This window comes from Aquarana catesbeiana, linkage group LG01 (genome assembly GCF_042186555.1).
Source record: "Aquarana catesbeiana isolate 2022-GZ linkage group LG01, ASM4218655v1, whole genome shotgun sequence".
Lineage (NCBI taxonomy): Eukaryota > Metazoa > Chordata > Amphibia > Anura > Ranidae > Aquarana > Aquarana catesbeiana.
This window is the reverse complement of record NC_133324.1, coordinates 982280714-982302553: the sequence shown is the minus strand read 5'-3', so window position 1 is coordinate 982302553 and position 21840 is coordinate 982280714.

Sequence of the window (21840 nt, the reverse complement as noted above, 5' to 3'; positions counted from 1 at the left end):
CCCTTACCATGTGATCAGCTGTCAACCAATGACAGCTGATCACATGATCAAAACAAAAGCTCTGTGATCATTTTTTTTTTCTCCTCGTGCTGACTGTGCGAGGAGAAAAAAAAGCCGATCACCGGCTCACCAGCAAGGGACATCGGTCCCGAAGAGGAGGAGGCAATAATGCCTCATACGTGCCTCAATTGTGCCACCAGTACCCCCTGCCAGTGCCACCTGACATTGCCACATCACAGTGCCCACAGTGCCCACCAGTGCCACGTATCAATGCCTACAAGTCCCACCTATCAATGCCCACCATTGCCACCTAACAATGCCCACCAGTGGTGCAAATCAGTGCCACCTAGCAGTGTACAAGATCAGTGCCCATTATTGCCACCAATCAGTGCCCATCACTGCCACCCATCAGTGCCCATTGGTGCCGCCTCGTCAGCGTACATCAATGAAGGAGAAAAATTACCCTTTTAAAAATTTTTATAACAAAATATAAAAAAAATAAAAATTATTTTAAAAAATTCGGTCTTATTAAAATTTTTTAACAAAAAATAAAAACCGCAGAGGTGATCAAATACCACCAAAAGAAATCTCTATTTGTGGGGAAAAAATGATAAAAATGTCATTTGGGTACAGTGTTGTATGACCGCGCAATTGTCATTCAAAGTGCGTCAGCGCTGAAAGCTGAAAATTGGTCTGGGCAGGAGGGGGGTTTAAGTGCCCGGTAAGCAAGTGGTTAAGTTTGTTTTACCCTATGACTACAAGTGAGTAGCTGGGCTAGGGTGGGATTTCCCAATGACTACTAATACAGGGCAACAGTCAGCGTGCCTACCTGATCAGTAAGGACACTTCTCTGCTGCTGTTCCTGTTTTGTCCCTTTGTAGTTTTGTTCTATTTAAAATGTTATGAACTCCCAGTTGGAGTCATCCAGAAAGTGTTTGTGCTTATGGACTTAAAAGTGTATACCTGGCGTGACCGCGCCGGCTCTGTTCTGCAGGAGACTTTGGACTTCTTTTGAGGGAACAGCAGTCCTGGTGGTATTACCCATGCCAAGAAAAGTTATGAATGTGTAGATAGAGTGAAGATTAGGATGCATATCTATGTTTTCCTTTACAGGTACTTGAAGACGGCTGTCTGTATTCACAGATGAAGACCTAAAGCTATTAAGACATTTCTCCTACGGGAGCAGTGTATTCATTCTTTTTGTAATACCTGTAGTGATCGGGACTCATAAGATAGGAATCGTGTGGTATTGTAAGTGATTATTATTGCACATACACTTTTGTTTAAATTTTCTATGTTTTTTTTTTTTGCACACAACACTTCAATGTGGGGAAAAGTTAGAAGGACTGTTTCTTGGTTGGGGGAAAAGTTTTCCCACAACTGGTGACAGTTGTGATTTAAGGGGGGGGTATATGTAGTGCCCACCTGTTTAGGTGAGTGCTAGATTAGAGAGTTAGGTGTAGAAATAGGACAAAATAGCCAGTGTTTTACTGGTGGGTGTAAGCTGGTGGGTTTGATTGGCATGGGAGGTTGATTAGAGTAGAGGAGGGTGTGACCCCCTGCGCTCAGCTTGTGTGGTTTCCTCTATTTTTTAGGGTTTGGCCTGGAGGATGGGAAGAATACAAGTCTAGAGTGACAGGTAGTTTCTGGAAGACCCCTCTGGACCAATCATTAATTTGCTTGGGCAGAGGCGGGACTTCTATAAAAGGCTTGGTCACATGCTTCCTGGGAGTCTGGTCTGTGGGAGTTGAGAGATCCAGAGGGAAGGATGTAGAGACCGGTACAGCTTTGGTGCTCTCCCCTGCGGGGGAGAGGGAGAAGAAATGTGCAGGTGGAGAAGAGACTGCAGGACGTTGTTCTTGGCGGTTGCTAATACTGACACACAAGGACTGGGAGAGGATCCTCTATGTGCTTCATGGATGATCGCTCTGTAACACACATGAGTGTAACCCAGGGGAACAGCACTTCTGAAAGACTCTATAGGGATTAGTGTGCGGGTTCAGGAGAACAGGGCTGGGCCTTAGAGAACTAATACCCTGGAGGAATCCAAAGGTCATCTCCTGGACTTTATTCAGAGTATCGTCCATGGAGTTAAACCAGAAGTACTGTGCAGTCAGGAAGTGGTGACTAACAGGAGGAAGGAAAGAGGCATTACACTAATGGAATTTATGCAAGATGGAAGTTTTATTCACAAAGGCTTCTTATATTCTGGATTGAATTTTGTTTTTGTCATCACTCAAAACACTGGAAGTTATTTAGAGTGACTTATCAGCGCAATGCAGCATTAAGCATCCAAAGCAAGAATAAAGTTGTTTAAAGTTAACCGTTCATTGACTGTCTGCGTATCATATCTTTTGAGGGAAAGGGGGAAACACACTTCAGGAAAGATAGAACTACCCAGCAGCTCCTACGGGGGTAGTGTGCTTCATATATATATATATATACTCTGCAGCATCCAGTGTAGCCCATATCTACATTTTACAGTGTATTCCGTGGTGTACTATTTCACATCTACTTCAGGCATGTATTCCACCTGCTCAGCGTCTAAATGCTAGTTTGGCCAAATTGCTAGCACTGCACCTGCTGCCTTTTCAGCATGTAGACTCTGCTCCCTTTCGTAAACTTGTGGAATGTGCTGTACCTTAGTGGCAGGTTCCAAAACACCATTTCTTTTCACGGAAGGCCATTCCGGCTCTCTACCGTCATGTGGAAGGCAATGTTTTGGCCTCGTTGGACAGGGCGGTCGGCAGTAAGGTGCATATTACTGCTGACTCATGGTCTAGCTGGCCAGGGATGTTACCTTTCCCTCACGGCGCACTGGGTAACTCTGCTGGCAGCTGGGAAGGATGCAGGACAGGGTTCAGTATTGTTGGAGCTTGTTCTGCTACCACGCCTCCAAAATGCTAGTGGTGATTCTGCCACAGCTCTCTCCTCCACCCCTCCTCATCTTCTTCCTCTATGCCCTCTTTTGCAGATTTGTCCTCTGAACTAGCGGTGCTCCGTAAGCGTTCAAGGGCCTACGCAAGCAAAAAGATGCCATGTGGTGCTTGAGTTGGTCTGCTTAGGGAAAATAAGCCACACTGGGGCAGAGATTCTGTAGAGATTTCATGTCTGGCAAACATCCTGAATTTGGTGGTGCAGTGGTTCTTGAGCAGGTACCCAGGCTTTCAGGATCTCCTGAGGCAATTTGATCAATTTTTGATCAAATATTTAACAGTAGGGCCCATTCCTGCGCTCACCAAGAGTAGCTGTGAGGGGTTACAGTGTTGTGGCACCACCACCACCTAAGGCCCACATGATCACACAGATAATATACATGGGGGGAGGGGGGAACTCCCCATAGACACACACATGATCACACAGATAATATGCTGGAAATACTCCCCTCTGTGAGAGAAATGGATTATTCATGCTTGTTCAAAAAAAAGGGGTTACAACATTACTTACTACCTTTTGGTTTCTTCAAGAACTAAAGTTCTGAGGACCAGTTCACAGCAGATGCAGTTCTGTGTACTTTTTTCTGCACTAGAAATTCATGCACAGAGTTTCCATGTATTCCAATGGCTCTAGGTCAGTTCAGTCAGTTTCTGCACTGCAAATTGGAACTGACTGCATGGTGTGAACTAGAGCCATTGGAATACATGGAAAACACTGTGCATGCATTTCTAGTGCAGAAAAAAAGCGCACGGAACTGCATCTGGTTTTGTGCCGACACATTCTGAATAGGAGTTACTAATCAGCTACACCACCAGACACAAGCAGCTTTCTATTTTTGGGGATTAACCCTTTACACATTGCACAGTGTATGGGGAAATGAATTGCTCAGACAGATGAGTAGATTCAGACGTTATCCAATCACATTGCACAGTGTATTGGGAAATGAATTGGCCAGAATGCACAATACACAGACATGTATTGAGAAGATGTTTTCATGGAAGTTTCGGCTCCACCAATGATTATAGACTTTTAAATGTGAGGTACTAATGCGCCGCTAAAACGTGTAAACAAAATATATAGTACAGTACAAAAGATAACTATAAAGCTGATTGAGGTTGAGCTTCACTGCTGTCCAACCCTCAGCTCTGGGCCTCCACTTTCCTCACATAAGGGGGCAGAGCTTCACTGCTGTCCAACCCTCAGCTCGGGGTCACCACATTCCTCACATAGGGGGTGGAACTTCACTTCTGTCCAATCCTCAGCTCAGGGTCACCACTTTCCTCACATAAGTAGGCGGAGCTTCACTGCTGTCCAATCCTCAGCTTAGGGGTCACCACTTTCCTCATATAAGGAGGTCAGAGCTTCACTATTGTCCAACCCTCAGTTTGAGGTCACCACTTTGCTCACATTAGGGGGTGGAGCTTTACTATTGTCCAACCCTCAGTTTGAGGTCACCACTTTGCTCACATTAGGGGGCGGAGCATTCTCATGTAAAACACCTTTATATTACAAAGATAAAATCTGACTTACAAAGCCACAAGTCTTTCAAGCTTCAAAATGACTACACACCCGTTATATGATGAGGGGTTCTGGAGTGATTATATGATGAGGGGTTCTGGAGTGATTATATGATGAGGGGTTCTGGAGTGATTATATGATGAGGGGTTCTGGGGTGATTATATGATGAGGGGTTCTGGGGTGATTATATGATGAGGGGTTCTGTAGTGATTATATGATGGGGGGTTCTGGGGTGATTATATGATGAGGGGTTCTGGGTGATTATATGATGAGGGGTTCTGGAGTAATTATATGATGAGAGGTTCTGGAGTGATTATATGATGAGGGGTTCTGTAGTGATTATATGATGAGGGGTTCTGTAGTGATTATATGATGGGGGGTTCTGGAGTGATCTGGTAAAGAGAATTATTAATTCCTAATATGAGTCCTGGAACTCAGAGCCTCTGAGAGATTTTGGGTGGAAAGAGCCTCCAACCCTGACTACAGATACTTTAGCCCTGAGACATGGCTGAGCTGTGGTGACCTTTTCTTTGGACCCTTGGAGCAGGTGGGGACTTTGAAACCTGTTATTGGACAAGGGTAATGCTGGCGGTGAGCCAAAGTTTTATTGCTACCAGAGTAGATGGACCGTTTTGATTGTTTTTAATGATGAAATACATTTTTTTCCTTTACTTTTTTAGAAATAAATTTCCTTTATCCCAACATGGCTGCCTGGTGATCCGGACTCCATATTATCACTGTATCCACTGAAGTATGCTATAAGTAAGTAATTTGCATTTTGCAGAGTAGAGTAGGGACTGGCCACAGAGGGATTCGGCTCCATGAGCACTAGCTTATTTTTAAGCTCCTAGCAGCTGCTTTGTTACATAGTTACATAGTAGTTAAGGTTTAATAAAGACAATAGTCCATCCATTTCAAGGAAAAGGACACAGCGCCTCTAAGTGCAATATTAAGGAACCATTTAATGATAAAAGCAATTAACAAACTACTCACAAAGGGAGCATGAATGTACGCTTTGTAATCAATGGTAATCCAGCAGTAGGATCCGGGGGTGGTCACTCCTGGATGTCTGTGTCTCCGGGGTGCAGCTGGTGGATCGCATGGGTGGATTTCAGAACTCACAGCCTATACAAAATGCAGGCAGATCGGGGGGTGACGTCACTTCCAGGTGCAGGGTGAAAGAAGGCGACTTCGTATCCGGAGCATGATGGCCTGAGGAAGGAGTACGCATGCTCCGAACGCAAAGTCTCCTCTTTTCACCCCACATCCGGAAGTGAACATTCATGCTCCCTTTGTTATTATTTTGTTAATTGCTTTTATCATTAAATGGTTCCTTAATACTGCACTTAGAGGCGCTGTGTCCTTTTCCTTGTTGCCTTGCAGAGACTGCTTCTAGCTCTTCACACTGGCTGCCCTCAGTGCTGGAACATGGATTCTCCTCCTTTCATAGACTTCTACTATGGACATTGTCCCTCTCACTGAGAGACATTTTTAATCCCTTTTTTGTTTTCCTATATCTTACCTCGTGGTCTGTGTACACCTCCAGGGCGCCTTCCCATACGAGCGCTGAGTCCTATTTTTGTTAGTCCATCCAGTCCAACCTGTGTAGGTGTACGTGAGTCAGTGTCGGTAATCATTTCCCATATCCCTGTATATTGTGTTCAATATGATGCATGTCCAAGAGTCTTTTAAAAATATCAATACTCCCCACTGACACCAATTGTGGAAGAGAGTTCCACATCCCTTTTTTCCTGACAGTGAAAAAGCCCCTACACAGCTTAAGGTTAAATCGCTTCTCCTCCAATCTCATTGTGTGGCCCCGTGTCCTTTTACACTTCCTGAGACTGAATCGTTTTTTTCCTACGCTGGGATGACCATTGAGATATTTGTAAATCACTCTCATATCTCCTCTTAAGCGTCTCTTCTCCAGCGAGAATACATTTAGTGCTTATAGTCGTTCCTCGTAATGGAGATCCTCCAGTCCCCTTATTAGTTTTGTTGCCCTTCTTTAGACTCCCTCCAGCTCCAGCACATCCTTCCTGAGGACTGGTGACCAGAACTGGACAGAATGCTGCAGATGTGGCCTAACCAGAGTTTTATAAAGTGGTGGGATTATTCTTCTATCTCTGGAGTATATCCCCTTTTTTATGCATGCTAATATTCTGCTGGCTTTGGTAGCTGCAGCTTGGCATTGCATGCTATTGCTCAATCTGTCTTCTACTAGGCCCCTCAGATCCTTCTCCTTCCTTGATTCCCCCCAGAGGTTCTCCCCTTAGTGAGTAGTTTGCATTTATGTTTTTAGCCCTCAAGTGCATCACTTTAAATTTCTCCACATTAAACCTCATTTGCCATGTAGTTGCCCCCTCCATTATTTTATTCAGATCCTTCTGTAAAATTTCCATATCCTGATGTGAAGTTGTTGCCCTGCTTATCTTTGTGTCGTCTGTAAAAACTGAGATATTTATCCCATCCTCTATATCATTTATGAATAAATTGAATAGAATTGGTCCCAAGACAGGACCTTGGGGTACCCCACTTACCACTCCAGACCAGTCTGAGTACACGTTATTTATCACCACCCTTTGGACTCCTATTTTCTATCCAAGAACAAACCCTATGGTCCATGCCTAGAGACCTCAGTTTGTGGAGTAAGCGTTTATGGGGAACTGTATTGAATGCTTTTGTAAAATTTTTTATTATTATTATACGCGATTTATATTGCGCCAACAGTTTACGCAGCGCTTTACAACGTATATGGGGGACAACACAATTACAGTACAATACAAAAGGTACAGGAGGGCCCTGCTCATGTTAAAGGGAGCTTCCAGATTCTGATAAGCTCCCAGCCCACACACCCCCATAACCATGCCAGCTTGAGGCTGTTGAACCAGGTAGAACTCAACTTTGGCAATGCTGCAGCGGCTGCACATGCAGCAAAGCGCCGTCAACGAGTACCTGTGTGAGTACGGCACAACAACAGTCTCAGGCCGGCTCTGTTTTTTTCTCACGCCAATGGCTGCTGAAAAAGGATTCATGCACCGTACTGTTACCATTTGAGGAGGCAGCAAGGATGGGGAGCCATGACAATGCATGTATCAGTGACACAATCCCTGTTGTGTTCATGCTGGGCAGACTCTGCATGGCATTATGGACAGGACACTCGAGGCAGAGCAGCGGGAGGAAGATGAGGACTTCCTATCCTATCAAGGCCCGTTTTATGCAGACACCATTCTTGTGATGCCACAGAATACACAAGAGGAGAGGGAGGAGGAGGATTCTGGCAGTTTTGGAGGGATTGAGGGAGGGATTTGGAGGGATTGAAGCAGAGGAAGACATACATCAAACCATAGGAGATGGTTTTCCATCCGCTGAATCCTTGGGAGTAGTACATGACTGGGTGGAGGCATTTCCCGATGCTGTAATCCTCAGTGACCATGAGGACTCTGCTTCTCATGCCGCTGCAAACTAGCAGTGCATGGCCTCCCTCATTCATAAAAGCCTGCGAAAAGGACCCGAAAATTTGTGGCATCAAGGAAAAGGATCACTATTGGTTGGCAACCCTCCTTGAGAACACCTTACATAGGAGTTTATGTAACACCTTTCTAGACTCTGGTAGGTTACAGTCTGGTGGAAAACATAGTTTTGAGGCTTCTGCTGGTCCAGAGAGGAGCGGTGGAGATGGAGGCTGCTTCAGTGATGCATTTCCAATTTTTTTTAGTCCTTGGTACCCAGGGCTGTCAGCTTCCACATCCCATCAGCATCATCTGCATCATATGGTGGGAGATTATCTAGGGGCAAAAACAGACATGGAGAGCTTTCCAGTTTATGATCCACTCTGTTTCTGGGTCATGAGAATAGATCACTGGCCAGAACATGCCTAGTGTGCAATTGAGCTGCTGGGCTGCCCTGCATCCAGCGTGCTTTCGGAAGGGCATTCAGTGCTGCTGGAGGTTTTGTGACAGATAAAAGAGTGCGTCTGTCCACAGACTCTATTGATCGGCGCTGGCCGGTTGCCCAATAACTTGCATAAAAGCCTTCAAAATGGGCACATTTGATTTTTCCAGTTTGGGTCCCATAGACTCTAATGGGGTTTGTTGTTCAGCTTTTAAAGACTGCAAAAACTCTGCCTAAAAAACGCTAATTATCATAATTTTTTATCCAATGTATTTTCACCTGTTTTTGAGCATCTACTGTGCATGGAGCCTTACTATGACGCATTGCAATGTATGGGAACTATAAATTCCTGTGTTCATGTAAATATAGCAAAAGTGTAGCGCTAAAATGACGTGCCTAGTGCAGTATACATTAGGTGAATTTTCATAACAATGAAAACAGGAGATGATTTTAAAGTGAGTGAATTACATACAAACAATCGTTCTGGATTGCCTATAAAAATATTAGATGTACAAATATGTTCTAATTTCATATGCAATCTGTAAACTATATGTCAAATATACAATGTGACAGACAGAGACAAAAAAGTACAAAAAGTGTCCATAAACAGTTATTAAGTGCAACGGATTCTCCGTGTAGATAAGGATGAAACTCAATCTTGTAAATAGGTGAATAAACCAGATTGTGACGAAAACCACCACCAGGTGAAGGGGAGGCTTACCAGAGAGTTTGAACATGTAAGAGCATATGCTCCACATCTCAAACTAGCTTGTATATATTGGAAATGGACTCTGGATCGGTGTCCTCAGGCTGGCGTCCCCCAAAGATTAAGTTTAGAATCGCATGGGATGTAATGCAGCAAACAAACCGAAACTCAGATGTCCGGCTGAGGCTTCTCTACCACTCAGCAGCCCAGCTTGTGCCAGAAGTCGCTCATATTGTCAGAGATGGCCAGCTTGGTTGGAGTTCTGCTAGTCCGAAGCCGTGAGGCTCTCTGATGTAAAGAAGGTTGTAGAAACAGCGAGGAAGGATGCGGGTCACTGAATGAGAGGACGACCCAATTCCAAATCCGATTTCAGAAAGGACACGATCGTCCTTCTGTTCTTCTATGTTCCTTGGCGTTGGCAGATGGTGGACCCCCTTGGTGGCTGGTCCCTGGCGGTGTGGCTCCTCTCTCTGTAATTTTTTTTTGTCTCTGTCTGTCACATTGTATATTTGACATATAGTTTACAGATTGCATATGAAATTAGAACATATTTGTATGTCTAATATTTTTATAGGCAATCCAGAACGATTGTTTGTATGTAATTCACTCACTTTAAATTCATCTCCTGTTTTCATTGTTATGAAAATTCACCTAATGTATACTGCACTAGGCACGTCATTTTAGCGCTACACTTTTGCTATATTTATTTTAAATACCATTAATTTCATATATGGTGTGTTAGCTGCTATTTAGGGGCAGTGCAGAATTAACTGGTTTTTCTTTCTGTGTTCATGTAAAGTTTGGTAGAAATGTGTAAGAATGTATATCAGAGTGCAGAGGTGTTGGGTTCCTCTGATAATACCCCGAGGGGGGGGTAAATCTTCCGCAGACTTCTGTGTCTCTTCTGATGGATCAGATCTCTCCCAGGAGCTCGGCATACCAGAAAACAAAAGAGGGAGGCGGCTGAACTGTAGCCAATCCCAGGATAACAAGTACATACCTAGAGAAAATGAAACTAGCCAATCACACGCTCTCATTTCTCACCAATCACATGATTGTTTTCTCAGGAACCCGAAACTGGAAGGTTTCCATATAGTTTAACCCTTTGGCTGCCAGGCCCTGCACTCCACTTTTTAAACTCGACCATTTTGCCAATTTTCCTATAGATTTTTAATTTTTTTCCCTTCCAGCTATCAGAGTTTGTGAAAGACCCCCCAAAACAGACATTTCCTGAAAGCACATGACCCGTAGAATAAAAATAAAGAGCTACTGTTTTTTTTTTTTAGGCAATATTTGCGCAAACTATAAATGCACATATACCGCGCTGTCTAAAGAACAAGGAAAATAGCAGCCAGCACTGCAGTAGATCAAGTTACAAAAAGTGACAAAAAGGTAAAAAAGTGCAGCGCTAACAAGTGAAAGGTCATTAAACCTCTACAAATAATAAAGGTAAACTGGTAATGTAAACTTAGTGAAAAAATGTCCAACAATTTGTAATTGAAACACAAAGGGGGTTATTTACTAAAGGAAAATCCACTTTACACTGCAAGTGCACTTGGAAGTAAAGTCGCTGTAGATCCGAGGGGGACATGCAAGGAAAATAAAAACCCAGCATTTTATCTTGTACATGATTGGATGATAAAATCAGCAGAGCTTCCACTCATTTCAGATCTGGCCCATAGATTTAGAGCGACTGAACTTCCAAGTGCACTTCCAGTGCAAAGTGGATTTGCCTTATGTAAATAACCCCCAAAATGTCTTTACCGGTTGCCGCCCGCTGTCATATGACGTGATGGACTTTGAGCGGGGATATCTGAATGATGGGTGTAGCTACAGACATCATTCAGATATTGCCGTTTTCAGCCGGTGATTCCCTATACCATAAGAATGATCAAAGTGGATGTTCTACCGCTTGATCGTTCTTACGGGAGGTGAGAGAGGACGCCCCCCCTCCCGACGCCCTCCGGTGCTTCTACCGACTCACCGCTACGATAAGTGAGTCAGACACAGGATCCGCCGGCCCAGATGTTGATCTGGTGGACCAGATGGTCGCCGGAGTCTCTATGATCGTCGGAGGCCGGGCGCGATGTTATGACGTCACGCCCGGCCTCTGCATTCAAAAAAACAGGTCCGTCTCGGCTGGGAAGCCGTGATCGGTTTATTAATGTTTTTTATTTCAGGCTTCCCAGCCTAGTGGTGAGATGTGGGGTCTTATTGACCCCACATCTCACTGTAAAGAGGACCTGTCATGCCATATTCCTATTACAAGGGATGTTTACATTCCTTATAATAGGAAAAAAGTGATCAAAATTTTTTTTTTCCAAAAAGTGTCAAACTAAAAAAAGAAAGTATAATTAACAATAAAAAAAAAATTTTAAAGCGCTCCTGTCCCCGTGTGCTCGCACGCAGAAGCGAACGCATACAAAAGTCCCGCCCACATATGAAAACGGTGTTCAAACCATACATGTGAGGTATCGACGCGAACGTTGGAGCGAGAGCAATCATTTTGTCTCTAGACCTCCTCTGTAACTCAAAACATGTAACCAGTAAAACAATTTCAAGCGTCGCCTATGAGGATTTTTAAGTACCGAACTTTGGCGCCATTCCACGAGCGTGTGCTATTTTGAAGCGTGACATGTCAGGTATCTATTTACTCAGCGTAACTTCATCTTTCACATTATGCAAAAACATTGGGCTAACTTTACTGTTTTGGTTTTTTTTTTTAAAGAACAAAACTGTTTTTTTCCCCCAAAAAAACGCGTTTGAAAAATTGCTGCGCAAATATCGTGCGAGATAAAAAGTTGTAACAACCGCCATTGTATTCTTTAGGGTCTTTGCTAAAAAAACATATATAATGTTTGGGGGTTCTATGTAATTTTTTAGCAAAAAAGTAATGTTTACATGTAGGAGAGAAATGTCAGAATTGGCCTGGGTGGCAAGTGGTTAAAGAAAAAGAGAAACTTCAAAGTGCAATGTCCAAAAAGATCAGTGACAATCTTCAACTTCATATGTGATCATCAAATATGGTACTAATTTGATCGTTTGATAGTAGATCCACCACCAGAAACACCAAATGATTACCGGAGGGATTGAACTCAAGTAGGTGTACACCTAGTGAGTCCATCAAACTTTGTGGTATAATATACCCAGAGGACATCAGGTTCAGGATCCGGATATAACCTCCAGGTGGATATTGGATGTAAGTAGGTTCAGATGAATCGGGCATTCAGCCCCACCATTGAAAGAAGAAGGAAGGCATATAGTGTAATTCTGTTGAGAAAATTTAATGTATAAAAAAACAGAGGAAATACACTCACGTTTATGTAGTAAAAAAGCGCTTGAGTAAAAAGTGGCAGTGGTCTCAGCATGGCTTCCCAACACGTTTTGACTTATAAATCATCATCTGAGGGGTGCTGATCCACTGTGGTCACTGTGTTTTTATATATGCTAAGTACCCCCATAATGAATAGCAGCTCCGTCTGATTGGTAATGCAATTCTAAGGTTACTTCCTGGTTCGGCCAAGATGGCGCCATAGCGTGTGTCCCAAGCCTCGTTCTGACATGTGGAAGCGGATATGACGTCACACTACACCATATCAGGCGTTGACAACCAAAAAAATGGCGCCGCTGTTAGTGGGACAAAAACGTAACGCGGTCGTCAATCCTGGTTACATTCAATCCTGGTTACATTCCGTTCCTCGCAGCCAGTTCCTGAGACTGCGTAGGAATTGTTCTGACGTAAACACTTATTTGGTTCAGGCGCCAACACTGAAAGAACGATTTATAGAGAAGGGATATGATCCAGTACTGGTAACTTCAGAACTAAATAAAGGGGCAGGGATTGATAGGAGTTCTTGGTTGGTAAAGAAACCTCCTCAGGAACAAGATAATTCCTTTAAATGTTCCATGCTCACCACATTTTCACTCCAACATAGAGAAAATAAAAACATCATCCGTCGTCATTGGGATAGACTCAGAAATGATCGTGTACTGAAAACTGTACTTCCGGAACAACCGAAAGTCATTTTTAGAGGAGTGTCTTCATTGCGAGGAAAGATTACCCCTAATACGATCAATCCTCCGACACGATCCTCATTCTTTCACTATCTAGTTGGCTATTTTCCTTGTAGGAAATGTACAGTATGCCAATATAATTCTTGTGGGGGACGTAAAAGTCTTGAATACAAATCTAATGTCACCAATCGGGTATATCCCATCTAAACATTTTGTACCTGTGCCACCACACATGTCCTTTATATGATCACTTGCCCTTGCGGCAAACAATATGTGGGTCGTACGATCCGTGCGTTTTCCGTCAGGGTAGGTGAGCATATCGCTAAAATGAAGAGTGGTGATGTCAAACATAATGTGCCCCGACATTATAGAGAACACCATAGTGGAGACCCCCAAGGGTTCCCAATTCCTTATCATTGATGACAAATATATCCCCCCTTGGAGGGGAGGAGCCATGACACGCGGGGTCTCACGTCTGGAGACTTATTGGATTCACCAATTACAGACTTATTCACCTTTTGGATTAAATATTGAATGGGACATTAATGATTTTATCAGCCAGGCATGATGTTCTGCTATTCTGGATATTATTGGGTGCAATCGGTACATATGGAATCATTTGTGTATCCATGTGCTCTATGTATATTTCATATCAGTTTCTGTTCTATTTGTAGTGATTTAATGACCTTTCACTTGTTAGCGCTGCACTTTTTTACCTTTTTGTCAATATTTGCGCAAATGTTTATCAAATTGCTATTTTCCCTTTCGGGTCTGATATGGAAATTAAAGGGAACCCTGCGCCAAATTAAAAAAAAAGCGTAGGGGTCCCCCCAAAATCCATACCAGACCCTTATCCGAGCACGCAACCTGGCAGGCCGCAGGAAAAGGGGGATGAGAGAGCGCCCCCCCCCGAACTGTACCAGGCCACATGCCCTCAACATGGGGAGGGTGCTTTGGGGTAGCCAGGCACAATATTTAAAGGATATTTCATTTTTATTGTTTCACTTTAAGCATTAAAAAAATCTCTGCTCCCGAAAAAACGGCCATTTTTAAAACATTTTCCTGTCGCATCATGGCAGCATACACTTTGGGTTGTGACTCCGCCCCCACAACCTGATAGGACTACATAGCTATAAGTTGTAGAGATGGCCCCTGCCCAGTATTCTCTTATTTTTCCTCACCTGAAGGACTGAACATATCAGAAGCACCCCCTTACCGAATTCGCCCCAGCCAGGTTCTAGCCTCTCCTGGGTGGAAGTCCTTACCTGTACAGCCTCTAAACGAGCTAGATGGAAGGAGCCCCGCTCTGGTGATCTCGGGGGTATGTTGCGGTCCAGTATAAGCCTTAAACAGGCTTAGTTGTTGTGCAGCGGTCGCCATGCCTCTTTTTTTCACCTTTTGTCTTTCTCCCTCTTTGCTGGGCTCTGTGGTCCCTCTGTGCCTCCCTACAGCCTTCCCGGGCGTCTCGGCGCTTCCGCGCATGCGCGGTGTGCGCCGTCAGGGCGTCCTTTCGATTTTGCCAGTTTCCAAGATGGCGCCGGGCGCCTCGCGCCGCTACTGCGCATGCGCGAGCGGGTCGTGACCTCGGCGGCCATGGCGGCAAATTTAAAAGCCCTGTTTGTCATTTCTAGCTCTCCTTGCTTCCTGGAAGACTTCTGACTGCTGTGTTTTGACCTTCTGAATTCCTAAAGCTACCCTCTCTCTCTGGGTAAGTGTCTAATACTTATGCACTGTTTTTTGGGTCCTGGTTGCATGTTCTTACCTTCCTATACCCTTCTCAGGTACTCACCTTCCTCTCCTATGGAGGCCGCTTCCCCAGCAGATCACCACCAGCCTAATAGGTAAGGGGGGGGGATTCCAGCGGTAAGTAGAGAAGATTGAAAAAGAGAGCAGGACCGTACTAACGCTACCTAATTGGTCAGCCCTGTCAGGTCCGCAAGATCATCTAAATCAGGACGAAGAGAGTCTTCGTACAGGAGAAGCCGCTCCGGCCATAGACGCAGCCGCTCACGCGGAAGAAGTCACTCAGGCCGCAAGGGAAGTCGTAGACGGAGTCGATCCCATTCAAGGCATAGCCGTTCCTACCGCAGAAGATCCCCTGCACGAGGACACCAATCCTCTACGCACCCTTCCCGCCCAGCCGGGAACGCCTGCTGGGTATGTGGGGCCACGGCCCTCCCAGACAAACTAGCCTGCCGCAAGTGCATAGATGAAGCCATCAGGGAGAAAGAGCCGGATCACATAGAACCCACTGGAGTCTCTACTCCCCAGGTCTCAACTCCTGATGTGGAGTTTACGGCCTATAGCACCTCACCCACCATTCCCAGTGCATCAAGAGAGCAAGAGCTCCCGTCGGATGATGAAGAGCCGGAAGCATCAGCTGGCTTTGATTTTGCGCTCATAGAACCGTTCATCAGATCGGTTAAGGAAGCGATTAACTGGGAGGAGCTTGAGGAGACACAGCCTAAACAGAGAAAGTATTTCCCAAACCTCAAGAAGGTTCCGGAGGCTTTCCCATTCATCAACGAATTAGATGAGCTCATTAAGGAGGAGTGGCAGAATGCGGAAAAGAAGTTCAGTCTGTCCAACAGACTTACCAAACTGTACCCACTCAAGGAACCCAAAGTATCTCCTTTACTTTCTCCTCCAGTAGTGGATGCATCTTTGATGCGTCTAGCCAGGCACGTGACGCTCCCCATTGAAGATGCAGTAACGTTCAGAGACGTGCTTGACAGGAAGGTGGATACAGACCTTAAGAGAGCTTACCTGTTCGCAGAAGGTGCCTGCAGGCCAGCGGTGGCATTAGCGGCGGTTGGAAAAGCTATCTCCAGCTGGTCCTCAGCTACAGCGAGGCTCGTCACTGAGGGCGCAGATCAAGAACAGATCACTAAGGCCTTACAAGAACTTAGCCTTGCGGGAGATTTCGTGGCGGAGGCTTCCGTAGATACTATCAGATCCACATCAAGGTCCATGTTAGCCTCTGTAATGGCCAGAAGGGCGCTATGGCTCAAACCTTGGTCGGCTGACCCCGCCTCGAAATCAAACTGGTGTAGGATTCCGTATGACGGGGTGAACCTCTTTGGAGCAAAGCTGGATACCGCAATCTCTAAAGTAACAGGCGGGAAGTCGGGTCTCATACCATCGGACAGAAGGCCGAAACAACAAAGGCCACCTCCCTTTAAACGTAATCTTCCGGAAAGATATAGGGATGCGAAATCCTATAGACCCGGGAAGGAATACAGAAGGAGCTGGAAGAACCCCCCAGACGTCCTTCCTCAAGTTCCAGAAACCCAAGACCCCTGCCTCCAATGACCAGAAGTCCTTTTGAAGGTTCGCCCGCCCAACCAGCGGTAGTGGGTGCCAGACTCACAAAGTTCAAGTTGGTCTGGGCGGGAATGATAAAAGACCCATGGACAGTGTCCACCATTCATTTCGGACACAGGTGGGCATTCAGAGGTCGTCCTCCAAGAGACCAATTCTGCTCAACCAGACTTCCTCCTTCTCAAGAGAAAAGACTATCCCTAGTCCAGTATATCCAAGAGTTGCTCCAGAAACAAGCAATAGTGGAGGTACCACCATTCCAAAGAGGCAAAGGTTTCTACTCCCCACTGTTCTTAGTGAAAAAGAAATCAGGGGACCTTCGTCCAGTCTTGGACCTAAAAAACCTCAACCGGTCAATACGGTTAGAAACATTCAAGATGGAAAGCCTTCAATCAATCCTCCAAGCAATAAACTTGGGAGATTGGATGCTGTCAATCGACCTCCAGGACGCGTATTTGCATATCCCTATCCATTCCGAGTTCCAAAAATTTCTCCGGTTTACCCTAAATCATCGGCACTTCCAATTCCGAAGCCTTCCATTCGGGATCTCTACCGCACCCAGGACGTTTACAAAAGTCCTATTACCTGTAATAGCCCACCTGAGAGAAAACGGGCTGAGGGTCCACCATTATCTGGACGACATCCTACTTCTCTCAGACAGCCAGGACTCTCCTGTCCTTCACAGGGAAATCCTGGTCTCCACGTTACAGTCCCTAGGGTGGCTGATAAATTGGAAGAAGAGCAACATCCATCCCACACAGAGAATGGTCTTTCTGGGGGCCGAATTGGACACAAGGGAGAATACAGTGGAACTTCCGGGGGAAAAAATCCCTCCTCTAATTCAAAAGGTGGAAAGGGCAATCTCCGCTACAATGCTCTCGGCCAGGACGTGTCTCAGTATCCTGGGCTCCCTAGCTTCCACCATTCCAATGGTCCAATGGGCGCAATGGAATTCGAGGCCTCTCCAGATCTCCTTCCTACGTCAGTGGAAGGGCACATCAATGTCCCAACCAATCCTCATCTCCCAGGAGGTAAAGCAATCGTTGATGTGGTGGGTACGACCTCACAACTTGAGAAGATGCAGGCATATAATCACTCCCTATCAAGAAACCGTGACCTCAGATGCCAGTCTACAGGGATGGGGAGCTCACTATCAGGACCTTGCGGCTCAGGGTCGTTGGCCTTTCAGGGCACAGGATACAGTGTCGAACGTTCTGGAGATGAGAGCAGCGTTCCAGGCTCTCCTAGCCTTCAGTTTTTACTTGAAGGGGAAGCACGTCCTCCTGAGGATGGACAACAAGGTGGCTGTTGCCTACATCAACAGGCAGGGGGGCACCAGAAGCAGGTCCATGTTGCAGGAGGTCCGTCCTGTTCTGGAATGGGCGCAGCTGAATCTACTGGATCTAAGGGTGGTTTATGTCCCGGGAGTCCAGAACACCTTAGCCGACTCGCTGAGCAGAAATTTCCACTCCAACAACGAATGGTCTCTGAGTCCACAAGCCTATGCTCTCATATCCCGAACCTGGGGCCCTCCAGAGATAGACCTAGCAGCAACTCCGGAGAACACAAAGTGTCAGAGATTCCTATCAAGGATACCGTTTCCTTCGGCAGAGGGGACGGACTGCCTCCAACACCCCTGGAACTTTCACCTGGGGTACATTTTCCCCCCGACGCCTCTCATAGCGAGATTCCTCCTGAGACTCAAGAAGTCAACAGCATAGGTGGTAGCAGTGATCCCTTTCTGGCCAAAGAGGCCATGGTTTACTACCCTCATGCAGCTGAACACGGCAGAGCCTCTGCCTCTCCCATTGACGACAGACCTACTCTCCCAGGGACATCTTCTTCACCCGAACCCGGGGAAGCTACACTTGATGGCCTGGAGACTGAAAGGGCTAGGTACCTAGAGCAGGGCTGTTCCCAGAAGGTGGTGGATACCTTACTCCAGGCCAGAAGGCCTACTACCAACATCACGTACAGAAGAGTTTGGGAAAAATTTGTCTCCTTCTCCCAACAGCAAGGTTGGGACTCGTCCTCCCCGTCGGTGTCTCAGATCTTGGAATTCCTTCAATTAGGCCTAGAGAAAGGCCTTAGGTCAAGCACCCTGAAGGTCCAGGTATCGGCCCTGTCCGCCTTGACAGGAGTTAAATGGGCGCAAGAGCCTCTGGTGGTTCAGTTTCAGAGGGCCTGTCTAAAGCTGAGGCCCCCCAGAAAACCGTCATTCCCGGTCTGGGATCTCTCAATTGTTCTAGAGGCATTATCCAAGGAACCCTTTTTTCCAACGCAGAGCATATCCCTCTGGGATCTAACGCTAAAGGTTTCATTTTTAATAGCCATAACATCGGCGAAGTGAGTGTCAGAGATGCAAGCTCTAATGGTTAGCGAACCATACTTGGTTGTTCTTCCAGACAGGCTAGTCCTAAGGCCTTCGGATCGATTCATCCCCAAGGTGTCCTCATCTTTCCATTTTAACCAGGAGATTAATCTTCCAGCACTCAGCACGGATCAGGGAGACCCTCATCCACTAGATGTTAAGGGTACCGTTATGGAATACCTCTCAGCAACAAAATCCATCAGAAAGTCGGAGAACCTCCTAATTATCCCACATGGTTTCAGGAGAGGTCAAGCGGCATCCTCACGCACCATTGCTTCATGGCTAGTAAAGACCATCAAGAGATCTTACTCACTGAGTAACCATCAAGTACCTGAGGGCTTAAGGGCACACTCCACCAGGGCAGTGGCAACCTCCTGGGCGGCATATTGTAGAGTCTCGGCGGAGACGATTTGCAGAGCGGCTACCTGGTCCTCCAGGAACACCTTCATGTCTCTTTACAAGGTGGATTCCGCCTGCTTATCCACGGTGGATTTCGGAAGATCCGTTATCCAGGCCAATTCCTCTATTATTTGATTAATAAACTTAGTTTGAATTCCCACCCAGTCTTTGCGAGTTACTCCCCAAAGTGTATGCTGCCATGATGCGACAGGAAAACGGAAAATTGTATACTCACCTTTTCGTAATTTTCCTTTCCTGTCGTATCTTCATGGCAGCATACAATCTCCCACCCGTCTAAGGTGAGATATATATACGGAGAATACTGGGCAGGGGCCATCTCTACAACTTATAGCTATGTAGTCCTATCAGGTTGTGGGGGCGGAGTCACAACCCAAAGTGTATGCTGCCATGAAGATACGACAGGAAAGGAAAATTACGGAAAGGTGAGTATACAATTTTCCGTTTTTTGCATTGATCCATGTCCCCTGGGGCAGGACCCGGGTCCCCAGACACTTTTTATGACAATAACTTGTGTATAAGCCTTTAAAATGAACACTTTTGGTTTTTCATGTTCTTGTCCCATAGACTTTAATGGTGTTCTGGCGGCTTTCGAATTTTCCCCGAACATCACATATTATTCTCTGTTCACAGAACATCCGAACAACCAAACCTCATCCCGAACCGTTCACCATCCCTACTGGAGAGCAATCCACACATAGATCGGACTTCAGAGGAGAGGGAGAATTAGACGCATGTCTATCCTTACTATGGTTTATGTTTTACAATTTAAATTTATTTATACAGTTACAATTATTTATTTATTATTTTTTTTTAACTTTTGGAGGGGGGCTTTGTAGAGACATCAGGGGTCTAAACAAACATCGAATGTCTCTTTCTGGACTATCTGTATTCCCTTTCTCTGCACTGTAGATGAATGAATAGGAGTCTGTATAGAGGCTCCAATTAATTCACAAACTGATGCATAGTAAACACAGTTTACTATGCTTCGGTGAAGAATGAATACAGAAGTGATCAGTAACGATCGCTGACTGTATTCATTCAGGGATGGAAGGGGGCTTGTAAACACATGATTATCACCCCCTCCGCTCTTCATCCTGGCAGTGATCTCCCGCCCCAGTAGAGGTTGCAGCTGGTGGGAGGGGGAGCAAGGAAATCCAGCCAGCAGCTGTACAGAGGGGGCATCCGGCCATCAGTGAGGTGGGGGGCACTGAAGGGGGGTCGGAGCAGCGGGGGGGATTTATTTGAACAAGTAGATCCCCCTGTGGCTACCCTGCAGCACCCAAATCCAACAGGAGGGCGGAGGAGGGAAGCTGGCAGCTGCAGGGTGACCACATAGGGATCGGGGTTTACAAGGGGGTGATCAGTGCTGGGAGGATCATTGCTGGGGGGGATCAGTGCTGGGGGGGATCAGTGCTGGGGGGGATCAGTGCAGTGGGGGGGATCAGTGCAGTGGGGGGGATCAGTGCAGTGGGGGGGATCAGCGCTGGGGGGGATCAGTGCTGGGGGGATCAGTGCAGTGGGGGGATCAGTGCAGTGGGGGGGATCAGCGCTGGGGGGGTCAGCGCTGGGGGGGATCAGCGCTGGGGGTGATCAGCGCTGGGGGTGATCAGTGATGGGGGAATAAGTGCTGGGGGGATCAGTGCTGGGGGGGATCAGTGCTGGGGGGGATCAGTGCTGGGGAAATCAGCGCTGGGGGGGATCAGTGTTGGGGGGATCAGTGCTGGGGGGATCAGTGCTGGGGGGGATCAGTGCTGGGGGGGATCAGTGCTGGGGGGGATCAGTGCTGGGGGTGATCAGTGCTGGGGGTGATCAGTGATGGGGTGATTAGTGCTGGGGGGGTCAGTGCCGGGGGGGATCAGTGCAGTGGGGGGGGTGAAGTGGCAGGAAAGGGGGTATTAGATTGGAGGTGGAGGGAACTTCAGATGTCAGTAAAGGTGGGTGAGGGGCGGAAGACACGGGGCAGAGATATCAGTTTCTTCATTTCAATGGGGAGGAGCGTTTTTTGTTTGTTTTATAACTGACCAAATATACACCAAAAATGCAGCAAACAGGATTTCTAACACCACAAGGGAAGTGCATTTAAATTCATGAAATCATACATGTATGAATGTGAGTATACATAAAAAATATAAGTGAAAAAATACCAAAGTGAAAAAAAAAAAGAAAAAAGTGAAAAAAGAAAAACTAAAGCAAGGTCCCATCAAGAAACAAGTCCATAGATTCTTATAAAACAGAGTCCATCTAGATGAGATTAATTGCAGAAAGGAGATGGTGACAAAGTCTTCAGAACAAAGGAAAGTTCTTCCAGATCAGCACCCAAAGTGTATAGATAACCTGCTTAGCAGAAAGCGATGACCTCCATAGCAGTCTCACCCAGCCTTAGGGAAGTCTGGTCTCCCTCAACCCTTTATGGGAAATCCAAGACTCCCGCTGCTGCTATGAGAACTCAAATCACAAAGCAAAAAGGACTTCCATGGTGTAGAACGTTCAGTAATAAAATGTCATGAGAAATAAGTATTGTACTTACAAGAAAGAAGTCATCTATCAGCCAACTGGCAGTGTGGATACAATAAGCCGGAGTTGTGATACAACCATCGCTCTCACTCTACTTCCTATGTCGTGCGCCCATCCACCGTCTCAGAAGAAACGAGCGTGATGA